This window comes from Aquarana catesbeiana, linkage group LG05 (genome assembly GCF_042186555.1).
Source record: "Aquarana catesbeiana isolate 2022-GZ linkage group LG05, ASM4218655v1, whole genome shotgun sequence".
Lineage (NCBI taxonomy): Eukaryota > Metazoa > Chordata > Amphibia > Anura > Ranidae > Aquarana > Aquarana catesbeiana.
Window position 1 is genome coordinate 497,414,655 of NC_133328.1, and position 21,799 is coordinate 497,436,453.

The 21,799-nt window shown below is 47.8% G+C and overlaps 1 protein-coding gene and 1 long non-coding RNA gene across 3 annotated transcripts in view; one reads left to right on the forward strand and one right to left on the reverse strand.

Annotated features, from left to right (window-relative positions):
• Positions 1-21,799, reverse strand: part of LOC141145152 (uncharacterized) — a 195,521-nt gene that overhangs the window by 45,569 nt on the left and 128,153 nt on the right. The gene's annotated exons all lie outside the window — the stretch shown is intronic.
• The window catches only part of MAPRE2 (microtubule associated protein RP/EB family member 2), a 337,172-nt gene continuing 323,963 nt past the window's right edge, over positions 8,591-21,799 (forward strand). Inside the window, exon 1 of one of the 2 annotated variants that reach the window (XM_073631563.1) lies at positions 8,591-8,718. The gene's annotated coding sequence lies outside the window, so the exon portion shown is untranslated. The remainder of the gene's footprint in view (positions 8,719-21,799) is intronic. The other variant, XM_073631562.1, reaches the window with a different exon arrangement.

Sequence of the window (21,799 nt, forward strand, 5' to 3'; positions counted from 1 at the left end):
CTTCTGTGGCACAACAAATAAGACTGCAGCTGTGGGACCAGGAACATCCCTGTTCGAATACACCCAGGTACATGACAGGGCCCCCTCCCCAGTGGACCCCTCCGGGGGGATGGTGGGAAAGGAGGCATGGAAGTCTCAAATAAGAGCAGGATCATGCAAATCTTTGGCTGGGACCAGGAACGGTCTGTGACGGGATATCCCTTCCAATGAACCAGATACCGTAGGCCACGACCTGTCTTCTGGAATCAAAAATCTTAGAGACTTCAAACTAATTTTGTCCATCAACAAGAACAGGAGAAGGTAGCTGTTGCGTTCTGGAGTAGCGATTGAAAATTGCCTTTTTGAGGAGGGAAACGTGGAATACGGGGTGTATCCAGAGAGAGGGCAAATTTCAACCGATAGGAGACTGGCCCAACTCGAGCAATAATTCTGTAAGGACCGATGAATCGAGGGCCCAATTTGGTAGAAGGTTGTTTCAGTCTCACGTATTTGGTTGATAGCCAAACTCTGTCCCCCACCACATATGGAGGTATTTGGCATCTTCGATGTTGGAGAAAAGCGCATACTTGCCTGCTGACTTCCACAGTAATAAGAGAATCTTTATCCAATGTAGCAGAATATTTTTCACCCGCTGATCTGCTGCTGGTACACCAGAAGAAGGCTGAAGTAGGGGAAAAGTCTGAGGGTGATAGCCTAGGGCTGCGTAGAATGGTGTGGTATGAAGAGCACTGTGCCAATGGGAATTAATGGCGAACTCAGTCAAAGGCAAATACTCAGACCAGTTGGAGTGTAAGGCATTGACATAATGTCGAAGATAGGTTTCCAGGGTCTGGTTCATACGTTTGGTTTGACCATCTGAGGGTGATGTGAGGTAGAGAGAGAGCGTTACTCCGTTTCTTCCAGACCGCTCTCCAGAATCGGGAAACAAACTGGGATTCGCTCTCTGAAATGACATTGGTAGGTATGCCATGATATCTCACAATATGGGAAAGGAAGAGGGTAGACAGTGCTTCCGCTGTAGGTAATCCCGGGAGCGGCACAAAATGAGACATTTTGGAAAAGCAATCCACTATGACCCATATAGCAGTCATGCCCTCAGACTTGGGGGTAAGTCTAATTAAGTCCGTAGTCAAATGGATCCAAGGCTGGTGAGGTGCCGGAAGTGGTTGTAACAGTCCAGTAGGCAATGTGCGGGGTACTTTATTAGCAGCACAAGTTGGACAGTCAGTCACATAGTAACATCCCTTTTCATATGAGGCCACCAGAAATGACGCTGCAAGGTCTTAAGAGTGATGGTGACACCAGGATGACCAGATAACACACCATCATGTGCCCAGAGGAGTACAGGTTTTCTGAGGCTAGGGGCTACGAACAGGCGACCTGGTGGTATCTTCAAGCCTTGGGGAACACGATTCTGGGTTTCTTGTAACTGTTGCGAAAGAGCCATAGAGATTTGTGCGACGATTTTGTGAGGTGGGATTATATACTGCTTGGTAGGTTGATTTTCTTCAGAGGTAGCGAACTGTCTGGAAAGAGCATCGGCTTTCTTGTTTTTATGCCCAGGAACATAAGAAAGAACAAAATTAAAACGGGAGAAAAACAGATCCCATCAAGCCTGATGTGAGTTCAAACGTCTTGCAGTCTGAATTTACAGCAGGTTTTTATGGTCAGTGAGGATAGAAAAAGGCTTAGGAGTCCCTTCCAGAAGATGTCGCCATTCAGACAATGCCAATTTGATAGCCAGTAGTTCTTGATTCCCAAATCGTAATTCATCTCCGCTGGAGAAAACTTTCTAGAAAAAAAAAGCGCTACTGGATGGATTCTACCGGACTTAGGCTGTCTCTGGGACAGCACGGCACCTGCTCCTACCTCAGAAGCATCAACCTCAACTATATACTGGAGATCGGGATTTGGATGCTGAAGAATTGGAGCCTTGCTAAACATGTCTTTTAATTGCTGGAAAGCCGATTCCGCTTCTGAGGGCCACACCTTGCAATTTGTACCTTAGTCATAGCAGTAAGGTGGGCCACAATGGAGGAAAAACCTTTGATGAAGCGTTTGTAGTAATTTGCGAACCCTAGAAAGCTTTGGAGCCCTCTTTAAGTGGTCGGTTGGGGCAATTGCAAGACAGCGGAAAGTTTTTGAGGGTCCATTTGGAAACCGACAGCAGTTATACTGTATCCAAGGAAAGGAATACGGCTTTGATGGAAATTGCATTTCTCAATCTTTGCGTAAAGATGGTTTTCTCTCAGTCGTTGTAATACCTGCTTTACATGTGAGATGTGCTCTAAATGAGTCTTGGAAAAGATTAAAATGTCATCCAAGTAGATGATCACAAAACTGTTGCTGAAATCATGAAAAATGTCATTCATGAAACATTGGAAGACAGCAGGGGCGTTACACAACCCAAATGGCATAACCAGATATTCAGAATGTCCATTACAAGTGTTGAATGCTGTCTTCCACTCGTCCCCGTCTTTAATTTGAATCAGATTATAAGCCCATCGTAGGGCCAGTTTAGAGAAGATAACGGCTCCCTTAAGTACATCAAAAAGTTCAAGAATGAGAGGCAAAGGGTAGGAGTCTTTTACAGTGATTTGATTTAACCCTCGATAGTCTATGCATGGTCGAAGACCCCATCTTTTTTTTCAAAGAAAAAAAACTGCCCCTACTGGAGAAGAGGGTCGGATAAAACCTTTTTCCAAGTTGTCTTTTACGTATTCCTCCATAGATTTTTGTTCAGGCAAAGACAGGGGATAGGTCCTTCCTTTGGGAAGAGGTGCTCCAGGAATCAAATTAACTGTGCAGTCAAAAGAATGATGTGGAGGTAAAACCTCTGCCTTTTGCTTGCAAAATACATCTGAAAACTCATGGTATTCACAAGGCAAGGTAGGTGGGATGGGCACGGAAGCCAACAGACAACCAGAAAGTCTTTTGGGTTGAGACAAACAGTTTAGATGACAGAACAACCCTCGAGGTTAGTTCTCCATTTTCCCAATCAAAAGAAGGGTTATGTTGTTGAAACCATGGGTAACCAAGGAAAACGTGCAGAAGTGGAGAATCAATAAGAGACAAGACAACTTCCTCTTTGTGGAGTACGCCTACCTGAAGGGTGATTGTCGTAGTCTCAAATTTTCCAATGCCATCTCCCAAAGGTTGTCCATTCAGGGTGGTGATGTTCAGGGGTCTAGACTTTGGAACAAATGGGATGTTATTTTCTTAAGCAAAAGTGTAGTCCAAGAATATGCCAGCAGCTCCAGAATCCACAAAAACCTCACAGGAGACAAGTTTAGAGGGTAAATGGATCATTGCGGGAACGGTAATCTTGGTCTTGGAGGATATACCTGTAAGGTCTAACCCAGCTCCTCCAACACTGGTTAGACCCTGCCTTTTAATGGACAAGAAGGGCAGACAGATAACAAATGTCCTTTAAGTCCACAGTACAGGCATAGGCCCAATGCACGCCTCCTTTGTTTCTCCGACTCAGTTAGGTGGAGACGGCTTACTTCCATGGGTTCCACAGGTGCCTGGGGTTCAACTGAGATTTCAGGTTCTGGCTGAGGTGGTGCTTGGAAGTTAGGGACCAAATGGTAAACTGGCCTAGGAAACTTGCGAGTTCTAAGTCTCTCTTGGCATCTTTGATACCGGACATCCAAACGAACACACAGCTCTATGAATTTCTCAAGGTCTTCTGTCGAATCCTTATAGACTAATTCGTCCTTGATGTGATCTGTAAGACCTTTTCGGAAGGCTGCATGTAATGCCCTTGAGTCCCAATTAGTCTCAGCAGCCAGGATACGGAACTCGATAGCATATTGTGCCATAGACCTGGTACCTTGTATGTCCAAAAGTGAGTACTCAGCTGCAGAAGCTCTATCTAGCTTGCCAAATACAGTCTGGAGAGAAGCCAGAACTTTGTCAGCGTCTTGCAGCACAGGATCATTGCGTTCCAGGTAAGGAGAGACCCAGGCCAGGGCCTTCCCCTTTAACAAGGAAATTACAAAAGTCACTTTGGGAGATGAAGTGTTAAAAGTCCCAGGGTTGTTGCAAAAAAGCAAACTGCAAACATTTAATAAGCCTCTGCAGTCCTCAGTATCACCATCAAATTTTTCAGGCAGGGGAAGTTTGGGTGGTACAGAAGAGGTAGGTTGGATTGGAGCAGGAGTCTGTACTGTTGCAGAAGTACTAGGCAAGCAAGATTTAAGCATAGTACAAAGTTCATCTACCTTGGCATCCAGGGAAGAAAGATGCTGTTCATGAGCTCCAATCAATTGTCCCTGACGTGAAATTGCCTTAACAATCTCAGGCAGGGTCCACTGCCATTGTGGCCCATTTTTAATGTAAGATACCTGTGATAGGTAGTGTCTGAATCGGAGCTTGTGTGCTGAGGATTCAGACGAAAACTTAGCCAGGCAGATCAGGTTCGCAACAGATCAGGCAAAGCAGTACACGACTGAAATCCAGAGAGTGGTCAGGCAGGCAAAGGTCATACACGAGCTGGCGGTGAAGTACAAAATCAGCAGGCTAGAGAGTAGTCAGGAATTCAGACAGAGGTTCATATGCGGTATTCAGAATCACAAAGCAGTCACAACACCCAGGGAGCTAGTCCACATAAACGGGCCCTGAGAGATAGGAAGTGCTGCTATTTATAGACTGCTTTGATTGTAGATTGACCACAGCTGGCAGCAGGTGGGGCTAGTAATGCAAAGTAATGCATCAAACAGAGAACATAGCCATAACTCCAGAGCTCTTCTGTGGCACAACAAGTAAGACTGCAGCTGTGGGACCAGGAACATGCCAATCCTCTTGGGCCTCTTCAGCCAGGGAGACTGATATAGTGGTGGGTCGAACTCCACTCCTTCAGGGACTGCTGCACCACACGCTTCACTAGAGACTCCATTTGTTGGTTTTCAGTCTCTTTTTCCCCGACCGCTCAGGCATAGCATGGTTCACATAAAGACTTGCTCCCGGGACTTGTGTCCCATATTCCAAGCAGGCTCTGCAGTCAGAGCGGCTGTCATGGTAGTGGGTGCGGTGCCTGGAGGAGGAATGGGAACATCTCCTCTGTTGATGGGCCCTAGACTGGGAGTCACGTCTGCACCAGGAGGAAGAACCCTGACGTTGCGGCCTGGCAAGGTCTCTGTCGTCCCGTGCCACGAACTGCCAATCTGACCTGGAAGGGCTAAATAAAAAAGGGAAACAGGTAGGGAAACAGAGGCATGTCATTAGGACGCATGTCCATCCACAAACGGTCCTGGCCCCTCCCTCTCACCCGCACGTACCTTGTGGGTGAGGGCTGGCTGCATGGAGGCGATGACCTGTCCATGGCACCCTGGAGGAAGCCCAGGCGAAGATCCTACAGCCTGCAGGAAAATCACCCAACAGTCCTGGGACAAAAAGAAAAGGAATATGGTAACACAATAGTAACACCACTTCCCCTTTAAGAGCCACCACTCCCCCATAAACCACAGTCCTGGGCTGGTGCTTACCTAATGTTGGATGCCCATGGCTTGGGGAAGTTGCTGCACACTGCCCGCAGGAAATCCCACAGTGACAGGGGCTGACAGGCTTTTAAATTCCCTGCCATGGTGACGTCACCGCCGTCAGGCGCCAGGCCCTCTGCCGAGCTGCACATGCATGATCCAAGCCTCGGGTTCACCCGGAAGAGAGACAGCGTCCTGGAATGCAGAAGCGCTCCAGGCACAATATAAGGCTGAACTAAAGCCAGGGAGTGAAACAAAGAAGAAAGGGGGGGTAAGGACGACGCTGGGCCCTGGGCTTTCCACCGCATAATTGGTATCCCCGATGCCAGCCCGCTCGGGGCTTATTCATCCAGACTCGACATTATGTGAGCAATGCAAGTACATCCTCGATGTAGGTCCAATGAGGACGACAAAAAAGGAATGCAGTCTCTGGCTGTGAGCTCAAACTTATGGGAATGGATTCCTATAGCATTGGAGAGGAGGCGGGGTTAACCCACACATACAAAAAAGGTGTCCACTGCCCCCAACTATAACTGGCCATTGCAGCAAGCGGCATTGGAAGGCAACATATGATATAAACAAGGCCAATGATAAATTCAAGCAAAAATCCAAGCTTACTCACCGACCAGCCTGCTGACAACCGAATCAACCTAACAGTATGTGTTAAAACAGGGGTTTAGTCTGCACACATTTGCAAGAACATGCGTAAGCCACAGAGCCCTGTCAAGGCACCCTGTATCTGTGGCCCTATCACTAGCTTAACCCACACGTAGGCTGCCATGGAGTCTGTCAGAAAAGATGCATTGTATAAATTGTATATCTCCTGGTCAGGGGAGAAACGTGAAAACAAAGATGTTCATATTAAAAGAAAAAACAGCTAGATCAGGGTTTGATCTAGGTCAGGTTTAGGGTAAAGGTTCATGCTCAGAGTAAATGTATTTTTTATTATTTTGAGTCAGTTTTCCTTTGATAATAATAATATTATAAATGTAGCGCTGGTAGATTTCTAATCTACCACTTATAGGTAAATTTACTGGATCATCTGTGCTATACATTGTTCAGGTTTAATCTAAGGTTAGTTTAGCCCCTGTTCCAGCTTGGCTGTGTTGCGTGCAGTTCCACATTGCGCCTGTGGGTGTCGTTGTCATCGTGGGTCAATGTTGGAAAGCAACAAGCTGTAGTGTATGAGTGCTCTTCTGTCCCGGACATAACTCGGCGGAGGTGGTCCTCTGAGTTGCATTCTGGGAGAGGGTACTTATGGGGCAGACGCCATGTTTCGGGGAGCTTTTTGCCTCGTGGCCCTCCTGGCCTAGAGGTATGTGTCAGTGAGTGCTATCTTGTGGCCCTCCGGCTTGGAGGGTTACGCCGCTGCAGCCGGGCGGGTAGGCCCAGAAATCTGTCTGGGGCCTGCTACTGCTGGGATGGTCTTGTGCTGTCTGTCCTGCTGGAAGAAGCCGGACAATTGAAAAGAATCCAGGGGAGGACCCGTCTTGGAAGGGACCATGCGGAGCGCTGGTCTGGAGAGGGGCCTGGTGACTCAATTGGAGGACACATCCTAGATTGCCCTACTACACAAGTACTGCCGGGTCGGCTTAAAGGTTCTGGTACTGTGTTTGCTGTTCACCGAAAACTACTAAATCCTGTGGCAGAGGATCGTATTAGTTTGTTCCACCAAAGTCTGTGGCAGAGACTTTTTGTTCGTGCTGCGTTCCGGCTGAGAGACCTATCCGGGCGGGCAAAGATTTAATCCTAAGCTGAGGATACATTCATCCTAAAGATTTAAATTCCTTGATGCTACACCAAGAAAAGGTATTTGAACACCCCTGCAACTCTACTTCTACCTCTTTCCTGCTACTTCTTCCAGTTATCCCCATTAAAGCATTGAAAAAGTACTTAAGTGACTGGTGCCTACATTGCCTCGCAGTAAACTCAACGGAGACCCCTAGACCCGGTGTTGGTGAAATTACAGGTAACAAGGTGACGGTAACAGCCCGCTTAAATTAGCAGCTCCACCGTGAGTTAGTGCTACATAAAAAAAAAGCGGGATATCCATTACCAAAACAAAACCCAATTTGTTCTGAAAAAAAACAAAACAAAAAATAGTCCACCTGCATACATTAAGCAGATATGATATGTACAATTTTACTAACACATGTCAAAGTTGTAAAATTATGTTGAGGCATTGGGAATTGTTGTACCCTTTTGACTCACACCCCTCCTGTACTGTACACAAAGTGTGACATCACACCCCTCCTTTACACAGTGTGACATCACACCCCTCTTTTACACAGTGTGACATCACACCCCTCCTGTACACAGTGTGACATCACACCCCTCCTGTACTGTAAACACAGTGTGACATCACACCCCTCCTGTACACAGTGTGACATCACACCCCTCCTGTACTGTACACACAGTGTGACATCACACCCCTCCTGTACACAGTGTGACATCACACCCCTACTGTACACAGTGTGACATCACACCCCTCCTGTACTGTAAACACAGTGTGACATCACACCCCTCCTGTACTGTACACACAGTGTGACATCACACCCCTCCTGTACACAGTGTGACATCACACCCCTCCTGTACACAGTGTGACATCATACCCCTCCTGTACTGTACACAGTGTGACATCACACCCCTCCTGTACACAGTGTGACATCACACCCCGCCTGTACTGTACACAGTGTGACATCACACCCCTCCTGTACACAGTGTGACATCACACCCCTCCTGTACTGTACACACAGTGTGACATCACACCCCTCCTGTACTGTACACACAGTGTGACATCACACCCCTCCTGTACACAGTGTGACATCACACCCCTCCTGTACTGTACACACAGTGTGACATCACACCCCTCCTGTACTGTACACACAGTGTGACATCACTCCCCTCCTGTACACAGTAACAGTGGAGCTCCGGTACTATCCTCCGTACAGCGCGCACCATGAACACAGAATCCCAGAATGACTGAGCACAGAGCAGCTTTGTCCAGCCAGCCAGGCAGGGATCCGCCCACACCCCCTCCAGACGGCTTCCCCAGACACCCAGCTTCAGCCGGGGTGGGTGTGGCTCTCCGAGTCATGTGACGCGGCAAAAGAGAAGGGTGGGATGGGCGTGTCACGGAGCTTTGACAGAGGGGGAGGAGAAACAACAAAGCGGCGGAGCCGGCAGAAGCTGTCAGCGAGTTGGAGTGAGGAGCGGAGAGCCGGGGTAAAAGCAGGTAAGGGAAGTCCCCGTCCGCCTGTACAGAGTATGAGGGGGGGAGAACCATCACCTTCACCACTACTACTTACACCTTTTACTACCTACCGGGAACTGTACACTGAGTGTGCGGGCGATGCATGCCTTCCCTGCCTGCTGGCCAGCTGTGACTTCCCCGGTGTTACATCATCAGCTCTGTAACCGGACACAGTCCGCGGAGATCCCCGATCTCATCAACACCCACACATTGCCGGCACATGACATGGAGGGAGCTCAGTGGTGGGAGTCCCTGTGTACAGAGTGTGATCAGTGCCTGCCGCCTCTGTACCATGACTGTCACTATCAGTGCACATCTATCATCAAATCCTCCCAGCAAAGGTCAGTGCAACTGACACCCCAACACTGAGATCACTGACACCCCCAGCACTGAGATCACTGACACCCCCAGCACTGAGATCACTGACACCCCCAGCACCGAGATCACTGACACCCCCAGCACCGAGATCACTGACACCCCCAACACAGAGATCACTGACACCCCCAACACTGAGATCACTGACACCCCCAGCACCGAGATCACTGACACCCCCAGCACCGAGATCACTGACACCCCCAGCACCGAGATCACTGACACCCCCAGCACCGAGATCACTGACACCCCCAGCACTGAGATCACTGACACCCCCACAGCACTGAGATCACTGACACCCCCACAGCACTGAGATCACTGACACCCCCACAGCACTGAGATCACTGACACCCCCAGCACCGAGATCACTGACACCCCCAGCACCGAGATCACTGACACCCCCAGCACCGAGATCACTGACACCCCCAGCACCGAGATCACTGACACCCCCAACACTGAGATCACTGACACCCCCAACACTGAGATCACTGACACCCCCAACACTGAGATCACTGACACCCCCAACACTGAGATCACTGACACCCCCAACACTGAGATCACTGACACCCCCAACACTGAGATCACTGACACCCCCAACACTGAGATCACTGACACCCCCAACACTGAGATCACTGACACCCCCAACACTGAGATCACTGACACTCCCAACACTGAGATCACTGACACCCCCAACACTGAGATCACTGACACCCCCAACACTGAGATCACTGACACCCCCAACACTGAGATCACTGACACCCCCAGCACCGAGATCACTGACACCCCCAGCACCGAGATCACTGACACCCCCACAGCACTGAGATCACTGACACCCCCACAGCACTGAGATCACTGACACCCCCACAGCACTGAGATCACTGACACCCCCACAGCACTGAGATCACTGACACCCCCACAGCACTGAGATCACTGACACCCCCCCAGCACTGAGATCACTGACACCCCCAGCACTGAGATCACTGACACCCCCAGCACTGAGATCACTGACACCCCCAGCACTGAGATCACTGACACCCCCAGCACCGAGATCACTGACACCCCCAGCACCGAGATCACTGACACCCCCAACACTGAGATCACTGACACCCCCAACACTGAGATCACTGACACCCCCAGCACCGAGATCACTGACACCCCCAGCACCGAGATCACTGACACCCCCAGCACCGAGATCACTGACACCCCCAGCACCGAGATCACTGACACCCCCACAGCACTGAGATCACTGACACCCCCACAGCACTGAGATCACTGACACCCCCACAGCACTGAGATCACTGACACCCCCAGCACCAAGATCACTGACACCCCCAGCACCGAGATCACTGACACCCCCAGCACCGAGATCACTGACACCCCCAACACCGAGATCACTGACACCCCCAACACTGAGATCACTGACACCCCCAACACTGAGATCACTGACACCCCCAACACTGAGATCACTGACACCCCCAACACTGAGATCACTGACACCCCCAACACTGAGATCACTGACACCCCCAACACTGAGATCACTGACACCCCCAACACTGAGATCACTGACACCCCCAACACTGAGATCACTGACACCCCCAACACTGAGATCACTGACACCCCCAGCACCGAGATCACTGACACCCCCAGCACCGAGATCACTGACACCCCCACAGCACTGAGATCACTGACACCCCCACAGCACTGAGATCACTGACACCCCCACAGCACTGAGATCACTGACACCCCCACAGCACTGAGATCACTGACACCCCCACAGCACTGAGATCACTGACACCCCCACAGCACTGAGATCACTGACACCCCCACAGCACTGAGATCACTGACACCCCCACAGCACTGAGATCACTGACACCCCCACAACACTGAGATCACTGACACCCCCAACACTGAGATCACTGACACCCCCAGCACTGAGATCACTGACACCCCCAGCACTGAGATCACTGACACCCCCAGCACTGTGATCTGTGACACCCCCAGCACTGTGATCTGTGACACCCCCAGCACTGTGATCTGTGACACCCCCAGCACTGTGATCTGTGACACCCCCAGCACTGTGATCTGTGACACCCCCAGCACTGCGATCTGTGACACCCCCAGCACTGAGATCACTGACACCCCCACAGCACTGAGATCACTGACACCCCCAACACTGAGATCACTGACACCCCCAGCACTGAGATCACTGACACCCCCACAGCACTGAGATCACTGACACCCCCACAGCACTGAGATCACTGACACTCCCACAGCACTGAGATCACTGACACTCCCACAGCACTGAGATCACTGACACTCCCACAGCACTGAGATCACTGACACCCCCCCAGCACTGAGATCACTGACACCCCCCCAGCACTGAGATCACTGACACCCCCCCAGCACCGAGATCACTGAGACCCCCCCAGCACCGAGATCACTGAGACCCCCCCAGCACCGAGATCACTGAGACCCCCCCAGCACCGAGATCACTGAGACCCCCCCAGCACCGAGATCACTGACACCCCCACGTCACCGAGATCACTGACACCCCCACGTCACCGAGATCACTGACACCCCCACGTCACCGAGATCACTGACACCCCCACGTCACCGAGATCACTGACACCCCCACGTCACCGAGATCACTGACACCCCCACGTCACCGAGATCACTGACACCCCCACGTCACCGAGATCACTGACACCCCCACGTCACCGAGATCACTGACACCCCCACGTCACCGAGATCACTGACACCCCCACGTCACCGAGATCACTGACACCCCCACGTCACCGAGATCACTGACACCCCCACGTCACCGAGATCACTGACACCCCCACGTCACCGAGATCACTGACACCCCCACGTCACCGAGATCACTGACACCCCCACGTCACCGAGATCACTGACACCCCAGCACTGTGATCACCGAGACCCCCAGCAGCGTGATCACTGACCCCCAGCACTGAGACCCCCAGGATTATGATCACTAACCCCCAGCACTGAGACCCCCAGCAGCGTGATCACAGACCCCCAGCACTGAAATCACCGAGCCCCCCAGCACTGACACCCCCAGCAGCGTGATCACAGACCCCCAGCACTGAAATCACCGAGCCCCCCAGCACTGACACCCCCAGCACTGAGATCACGGAGACCAATCACTGAGCAGTAAGTGTCACCAACTCCCTGCCTGTCAGCTGTCATAGATCAGGACTGAGTTGGCTGACAGGTGGCCGGCAGTGTTGAGGCTGACACTTCTTGCATTAAACCCAAAAGCAAATATTTATTGTACGGCAGCTTACCGATTCCTAGATAATCCAGCTAGTAAGTCTATTTTTCAAAAGAACAAGCTCTCTTCCAGATGTTTCAGTTTAGAAGGGTGACACAATCCATGTACCACTGGCAGGGGTGTTTACAATGATCAGCTGTTATTTTACTAAAACCTTTATCCCAAAAGGAGCACAACTGCTTATAAAGTGTTAGCTGGAGTTTGGCTTCAATGTTTGTCTAAATCTGCTAGTACTAACATTACCCTCTCCCTAGACTGACAACCCTGCTGTCCAGAGGTGCCCCCTGCGCTCCTTCATCCAGAGTGGGGGTACTCAGGATAAAATAGGAGGAGTGTTATTGGCCCGATCACCAGGTAAAAACAGAGGGGCAAAAACCTGCAAAAAAAGAAAACTAACACAGCCATTACATCTAATAATTGGTAAGCTGCAATATATACATTTTTGGTTTTGGGTTTATTACCACTATAACTTGGACCTTCCCAACCTCTTCACTCCTGACCAGCAATTCCCCAACAGGCCAGGATTTGGGAATTCCATTGATAAAACAGCTGTCATAAATAGCAAGCCATGGACATGAATTAATAAGATCCCCCTGTACAAGGTGAAGGGAATCCTAATAACATGTCCTGCTTGGGTACCTAAGAACTGAGGCTGTGAACCACTCACTCTCCTAAAGCAACCCAACTGAATAATCTTCAGGTCATGGGGATCTCCTGCTAAGTCCACGTCATTGGAAGTCAGTGGGAGGAATGTCAGCCTTAGGCTGATGACACATTTTTTTCACAGAGATGAACCACAGCTACAAATCACTGATGACAGCACTTAAAGCGCAACTAAACCTCTTTTTTTTTTTTTTTAAACTGAGCCGCAGCTCTTTATATCGGAAGAGACGTGCTGCAATTGTGATTGTTAACACTTCGGCCCCTTTCACATGGGCTTGTCTGTTTGACAGACTCCGCTTGCTCGGCGGGGGATCGATCCGTTGATCAGGAGGATGACAGGTCCATCTCCGCTCACTGTGCTGAGACAGACCTGTCAGAGTCCTGCTCTCCTCTATGGGAGATTGGATGAAAATGGACTGCCTGTTCGTTTTCATCCAATCTGCCAGACGGATGGAAAATAGGACCACCGTCCGTCTGGATTTGTCAGACAGGATTGGATAGCAGTGGGTGTCAGTGGACATCCATCGCTCCATAGGGGTGAATGGAGGGTCTGTTTTTCAGGCGGATCTGATCGGAAAGCCGGTGTGAAAGGGGCCTTATCTGCCTGCTCGCAGTCCTCCATTGATTGGTACACTGAGCTGCACTGACCAACACACGCCCGCTGTGCTGGAACAACTAACTCCTGTGTACATGTACAGAATGATGTCACCACCCCACCAGCCAATCAAGACACTGAAAACCCAGCATCTAGCGAGAGCTGTAACTGTCCTATCACTGAAAGGTGGTGGTGAGTATTTGAGGGTTTAGGCCCCATTCACATCTGGCAATTTGGGATCTCGGGCAGAATCGCTTCAATTCTAAATAACACTGCTACAGTGGCAAAAGACGCACCAAGCACCTAAACGCGGTGTGGTTTTGCTGCAAATGTCTTGTGATAAATCACAGCAAACTGCATCGCACGAAGCTTGTCACCCAAAAGAAGCTCCTGCTTTTTTTTGGGTGACAAGCTTCATGCAATGCAGTTTGCGGAAATTGCTGCACGGTTTATCATGTGACAATTGTGGTGAAACCGCACCGCATTTAGGTGCCATTAAAAATGAATGACACCAAAACATGCGTGGTGCGTTTTGCCACTATTGCAGTGCAATTTGGAATCCCAAATCGCCAGATGTGAACAGGACCTTAAGCCGGCCATAGATGGGTCGAATATGGGCTGGTTCAGCAGGGACCAGCCAAGATTCTAACCATGCATGGGCACACTGAATGTACCCAAGTTAAGCAATTGCTCAACTTTGGTACAACCAGCCTGTCCGTTTTTACGTGCGATTATTGCTAGCGGCTGTTATAGCCACTAGCAATAATCGCTATGTTCCCCGCTGGGAGAACACAATGGCTCCAGGTAGGGTTGCAACCTTGTCCTTTTAAACCCGAACACATGTGAATTACACAGGTTCTGAGGCTAGTTTAATGCAGGTAAGGCACAGAGTTTAATTACCTTCTTAATCAGCCTCAGAACCTGTGTGGCAGCCCTAGTTCCGCGGGAGGTATTCCCTATTAACACTGACTGTGTTGATGGGGGAATTAAGTGGCTTTCTTTCCTGCAACCCGTGGTTGCAGGAAAGAAAATCGCTCCATCTATGGTTGGCTTTAGTTCTGCTTGAACAGCGATTTATAGTTTAGAAGTTTACTGGCAATTGGATCAGATTGGGTGGTTCTCAGCTACAAATCTCTCCCATTCAGCAATTCATATCCAAGTATTGCACTTGCTGCAACATTTTATAGGAAAGCCTTAAGAGTGATTGCCGCTAGCAGCTTTACCACCAAGAGGAAAGGCTGATCAATCGCTGAGCAACAGATTGCTGTAAAAATACCATTGTTAGTAATCGCATAGAAAATCATTATCCTTTTCTTCATGAGAGATCAATGTAACAGAACTGAGATGTGCACTGTAAGAACGTTGCCCGTGTCTCATTACCCTTACAATTAAGCTGCATTTTTACCACCCCCCTTTTATGCTGCAAAGTCGGTTGGGGATTTACACATATGATGCTTTGTGACCGTGACAAAATGTTCCCCCTGTTGCATTCCTGCACAGTACCACTGCCAAATGTGACCCGCACAGTTGCAGAGCAGTGGGTCAACATTCTGAGGGTTAAAACAGGTAGTGAGGAGGTGACAGATCACCCGTCAAAAGCTCATTTAAAAAAAAAAAAGGTGATTGGCTGTAGACCGCTTTTCAGAGGGGTAGCAAAGCCTGCTGCCCATGTGAATGAGCCCTTTAACTTCACAATATGTATGTAAGGCGGCATTAAACCCAAAAACAAAAATGTAATATATTGCAGATTACCAGTTTGTAGATGCGGTAATTTTTGTTTTTTGTTTTTTGGGCTATTTTCTGTGTATTTTTCTTAATGATCTGGTCAGTAACACACCTCCTGTCGTAAGCTGGCAATAACAGCCACATGTTTAAATGTAGCCATACAAGTGGCTAAAAATATCATTGGCAACACTGGCCTCGGAACTATTTAAGTACCACTGGATAAGAACAGAAGATCCCAGGAGCCACACATCAGAACAAGACCTGCTGTGTGTGAACAAGTGGCAGTCTCAGCCTGGACCCCACCAGGCCACACCCAACACAATTCACTCCGCCCACTGGAGCTTACTCATGGGTAAGCTCCAGTGAGTGGAGTGAAACGCGTTGTAGCGTGGCCTGGAGGGGGGATCCAGGCTGAGACTGCCACTTGTTCACACACAGCAGGTCTTGTTCTGATGTGTGGCTCCTGGGATCTTCTGCTCTTATCTGTCATTGTCTGGAGCTTGGTCGGGCTCCTTCCCAGCCAGCGCTAACAGGACCACACTTCCTAGCAGCCTGAGTGGCTCGCATACATACCATGGTTAGGCGCCACGGGAGTCAGCTCATGGAACCTTTGGAGGAACTCTAGCTGAGAATGGTTGATCTAGACCAGTGATGGCAAACATTGGCACCCCAGATGTTTTGGAATTACATTTCCCATGATGCTCATGCACTCTGCAGTGTAGTTGAGCATCATGGGAAATGTAGCAGGAGGGTTCTCACCGCATCGGTATAGATCCACACCAGGTGTAAAATGAAGAGTTGTCTCCGAGGATAAAGAGCCCCAGGTGCTGGCTAATGCTGAGTCATGTTGAAGGTAGATAAGAAAATCCGGACAGGCGCACTCCAGGAAGATATGGTTCAAAAACATTTATTGTAAACTCAAGAGCATATGGAATACAGGACACTGTGGCAAAAAAGTACAGGCAATCACTAACGCGTTTCGCACTTATGTTAAGTGCTTACTCATAGCTATGCTCAGCTATGCTATGAGTAAGCACTTAACATAAATGCGAAACACGTTAGCTGATTGCCTGTACTTTTTTGCCACAGTGTCCTGTATTCCATATGCTCTTGAGTTTACAATAAATGTTTTTGAACCATATCTTCCTGGAGTGCGCTTGTCCGGATTTTCTTATCTACCTTCAACATTATGGGAAATGTAGTTCCAAAACATCTGGGGTGCCAAGGTTCGCCATCACTGATCTAAACCGTAAGCTCCAATGAGCAGGGCCCTCTGATTCCTCCTGTATTGAATTGCATTGTAAGTGTACTGTCTGCCCTCATGTTGTAAAGCACTGCGCAAACTATTGGCGCTATATAAATTCTGAATAATAATAATAATAAACCTATGACTACAATATATCTGTTAGCAGTACGGTCTCCTCTACCATAGACTGAACTATGTTCATTGTTTGCAGTGGGGGGTCACCTGTATAAAACCTGCTGGAAGCTAAATAAGGACTCTGCAGAGAAGTGCAGTTGTAGAATTGCTGATAGTCCCGCATTGACTGTAAGGAGGATCACATTTTACAACTCCCTGCAGTGAGTTCCGTCAATGCCAATATATTCCGCTTTAACGGCAATCGTCACTTTTCTCATTGTAAAATCTAAATGAGGATGGCAGCTGGTTAACCCCCTCGCTGTCCCCGCTCGGCCCCATTCTCCCTTAAAGCACAATTCTGTGTGTTCTCCTAATAATTAGAGTTATTGAAGTGCTTTGTAGACCTTCCCGTCTGCCCCCAGAGACCAATCTCCATCCCCCAGCTGCCTGCTCTCCTCAACCACTAATGTATGCGTTGAATCAATGATTAGGCACATTTTAGGGATTGATTTGGACTGAGGGGGAGGCCTTGTCTAAGAGACATACTTCCTTTGACAATCCATACAAAGAAGAGCGAGCATGCGCTGCGTGTATTGTTTCCTTAGTGAGTTCCATTTGATCAAATACAGACATATTCCCAATACAAGGCACTATGAATGGTTAAAGCCGCTCTTGTCCAGGGAACAACTTGCACAAAATATAAAACCTAATGCTTATTACGAAATCTGGAGGCAAAGAATACCGGAACTGATTTGCAATACTAAGCTTTAATAAATTCATTGTAGAATTTACTTTAAGTCACTACAGCTAAACTCGTAATGATGTGGAATTCCTCGTTTTCCAATGTAGAACCGGATCTGAAAGACCAGAACTCAGATTTTGCTTTTTTGTTCACTTTCTTCACCAATCTGCTGATTACTGGTGACATTGGAGAACAAGTAGCAAAGCAAAAATATATTATGTAGCTTTTTATACATGGGCTCCAACGGTGTGTCAGTTTATGAGGTTCCTATGGGATGGATATTATTACTATGAGCTGTGTCTTGAAGCCAGGCAGCTGTGTGATCAGGCTGTGATAGAAGCAGCTATCCTGATAATTGCTGTGCACTAGATCAAAGGCCATAAGGGAGCTGGTTTAGCATCACTGCCCCACAACTAGCATGAGTATGTTATTAGAGCATTCTCTGGTGTTTTGCTTCACGACATTCACTTTAAGATCAGCTGATCATACAGTATATATCTTTAATTGTAGGTACGGTAAATCAGGTACAGAGTAGTTATGCAAGCTAGACAAATGACAATGACAAATCAAATAAAGCATCTCTACCCCCCCCCCCCCATCCCCACATTTTTGTTAAATATTGCAGCTTTGTAATCTTTACATGCATTACTTTTCTTTGTTTCTTGATTTTCATCTGGTGACCAAGCTAGTAACACACTTCCTGTCTTAGGGTGGCTACACTTACTGCTCTACTGTATCTATGGAGGAGCAACATAGCCACCCTTGGACAGCACTGTTGATCTGTGGAGAGGGTAGTATTAGTTGGACTAGCAGGTATCGATAAACTTCATATAAAAGTCACAGATACATTAGGCTGGGTTCACACTGCCGCACAGAGTAGCTCACAGCAGGGTTCCGCTGCGTCCCTGTTCACTGTTTCAGATCCGATTTCAGTCCCAAATTTTTGGCAGAATCCGGACCGGAGATGGACCAGAAGACGCACAGGACTCCTGTGCAATTCGCTCCGGAGATGTGTGAACCAGCTCCATAGGGAAACTTGCATCCGATTCGCAATAGTGTGAACCCAGCCTGAAGCATAACACCTGCTATTACTTTTTAAACAGTCACAGAATGTTTTTTTTTTTTTTCCCTTTTGGGATAAAATTATTAACTAAATTAATAAAAGCTGGCCATTGTAAACAGTCTGACTGTCACTTTTTTCTAAACAGCTTGTTCTGTTAAAAGAAGCTAAAAAAAAAACAGCCAAATGGCTCGCTCATACATGCTGCCACTCTTGAGGCCCTGTGAAAAGCGATCCACTGCAGATTACTTTTCAAAGGTGGTGAAGAGGCAACATGCCTCCTGTTTAAACCCTGTAAATGCCAGACCATGCTCTGCAGTCACATACATTACACTTAAATGGGCCACGTTCAGCCCACGGATTGTAACATGCTGTTTAATTTTGGCCGTGAATCAAAGCACCGCGGCTGTAGTATGCTAGTTTTTCTTTGGGTGGAGGGGTCAGGGGTTGTAAAACTGTTGCTCAACTACCTGCATTTACAGCCCCCTGGCTGCCCATGTGAATAAGCCCTTACTGGCGGGATCAATAGGTGAAAAAAAAAGTTAAAAAAAAACAAATGCAGTTTCCTCATCTAAAAATTGATAGGTTGCAATTTATATTTAGTTTTTGGGGGTTTAGATACACTTTAATTCAGCCTCTGTTGTGTCAAAATCTTTGTTCTGAACATATCAAAATTTACAATACCTGCAGCGTATTATTATTACTATTATACAAAATTTTTATAGCTCCAGTAGCTGTGCCAAGATTTAGAAAAAAAAAAAGGTAACAGTACAGTTGTAATACTATTCAAGACTAGGAGGCTAGGAGGGTCCTGCTTGCGAAAGCTTACGGTCTAAGGGTACGTTTGCACTAAACACGGGTTCGAAATTGCGCAAGTTCAGCTGAACTTGCATGATTTCAAACCCGCATTTCAGTGCGAGTTCGGGGGCGATTTGAAAGACATCCGTTTTGCCAAAAGTAGTGCAGGAACTTCTTTTGGAAATCAGTGTGGCGCCGCACCCATTGGGACAGTGTTGTTGCTGGCAGTAGTCTATGATTTGGCATGCGATTTGACTTGTCAAATTGTGCCGATGTGAACAAGGGCTTTAGGTGCATTACTCAATACTGAGCCTAGGTTTACACTGGTGCGTGCGGAACACCAAATGTGATTCACAAAGGCATTGCACTGTATTTCTATGCACATCACATGCGATGTCTGTGCGGTGTGATTTGAGCCATGCATTTTGTATGGCTCAAATCGCATCTGCACCAAAATGGTGCAGGACCCTTTTTTCCACCACACCTGAATCACATTGCATGTGTTTTCACACCCATGCGATGCGATTCTGACAGTTGCTCTGCCTTTGCAGATCTGTTTTGGAGTGTCAGTAGTCTTACATTGACACCAGCAGCAGATCGCATGGACGCCGTGCGATTGCTTTGCAGTGCGATGCAGGGAAACGCAGCAAATCTTGTGCATTTTCCACAAGGCATCAGTGTGAACCAGGACTAAAAAGGTACAGCTAGTATTTAAATGTACAGCTAGTATTTAAATATACAATACCAGCATAGGGTAATGCCCCAGGCTCTCTAATGGTTGTGTTTGTCCAGTTGAAATCTTTTAATCCCACTTTGGGGTATTGGAGAATGTTGTAAAACTCCCCCCCAATTTTTTATGTCCCCCCCCAAATAACGCACCTAGTATAAGTGCAGTGCAGGTCGCATGCTACAATAGAAGGTGCAGATATTAAGTACCATGGACAGCAGTACACGAGGCAACTAGGGGTTAACTGGTAGGAAGAGAAGACACAATTGCTCAGTACTACAGTGAACTAGTGTGGATGCACAACCCCTTGGTGTATTGTGTTATTATGGCAGCAATATTCCCAGGATGCCTGCTGATATGGCAGCTTATTATGAACACAGCTAGTGTTGATCAGAAACCTCCTTATTATAAAGCAGCCTAATATATTGTCACCAAAGTGTATTTTACACACTCAAGTGATAAGATTTCCAGGCCAGCTTTCCTGATTCTGCCAACCCCTCTATGACCCCTTGAGTACCAGTCTGTAATACTCATATGAGACCGATACATCTTTCTTTTGGTAATATTTACTTTTTGTTTTGTAACTATACTCTGTTCTGAAACAAAAATGGCAGGACAATACGAACAGTCCCAAACCTGTCTATTCAACCCAAAGTGATCTTATTTTTTGCCATAACTTTTTGAACAAGAAAATAAAGGCTGGAATTGAGGGGGTTAAAACATGGAGGTTGGTAACGGTGTAAAAGATACGGTGCGTACAAGTCATACATAGAGGGAAGGAGGAGATGAAAAGGTCAATGTGCAGGATAAGGGAGGTGAAGGGTTAATATGCAGGTCACATAGAGAGCCATAGAGATCAGCTGTATGGGGGGTGGGGTGGATCTCTCTGGAACTAATGAATGACTATTCATTAGTTCCTCTTTTGTAAGACGAAATGGAGGGCTCACAGATGTACACACTGTACTGTTTTCATCTATGATCAGGGACGCTAATAAGGCCATACAGACAGACCTCCTGGGCCCTGTCAGGTAGGTTGTACTGGGCTCTGCGTTTTCTATCAGCAGCCCTGCCTGTGATCACTGCGATTGGTCACTCTGATCAATTACAGTGATCCCAAGGTACAGAGTCCCTAGGGTCGGCTCTGTACACACTGTGAACCAGGCCATGTGAGGACAGCTTGATTCACAGCTATTACTGGTTGCATTGGACAGCCAACCCTGCTTTATCCAATGCCATTTATACAGGAGAACGTACAGCTGTTCAGGGCTGTACACATGCAGCAATCATGATTCCTTTCTTCACAGCCATGGCAAAAATGATACCCTCTGTTGCATTCAGCAACTCTACTGCTGCCAAATGCTGCCCATTAAGCTGCCCTGCAAGCACATGCAATACTTGCGGTTGCAGCAAAATGGTTTAGCCTTGTCACGGCTAAAACACGCAGTAAGGAGGCGACCAATTGCCTTCCAGCTGCTTGTCAACTTCCCTCTGAAAAGCCATCCACCATGGATGGCTTTTCAGAAAGAGAGCAACAAGGGTTACCACCCATGTGAAAGAGTCCTTTGATTTCACCATTGTATTTTAACCTACATATTTTTTTTTGATCAGATTTTAGAATTCTTTAAAGAGGAGGTCCACCCTAAAAAAAAAAAAAAATTACACAAAAATGCTCCTAAAAAATCAGAAAAAAAAAATTGAAAAAAAATTTTTTTTACTTACCGGATATGGC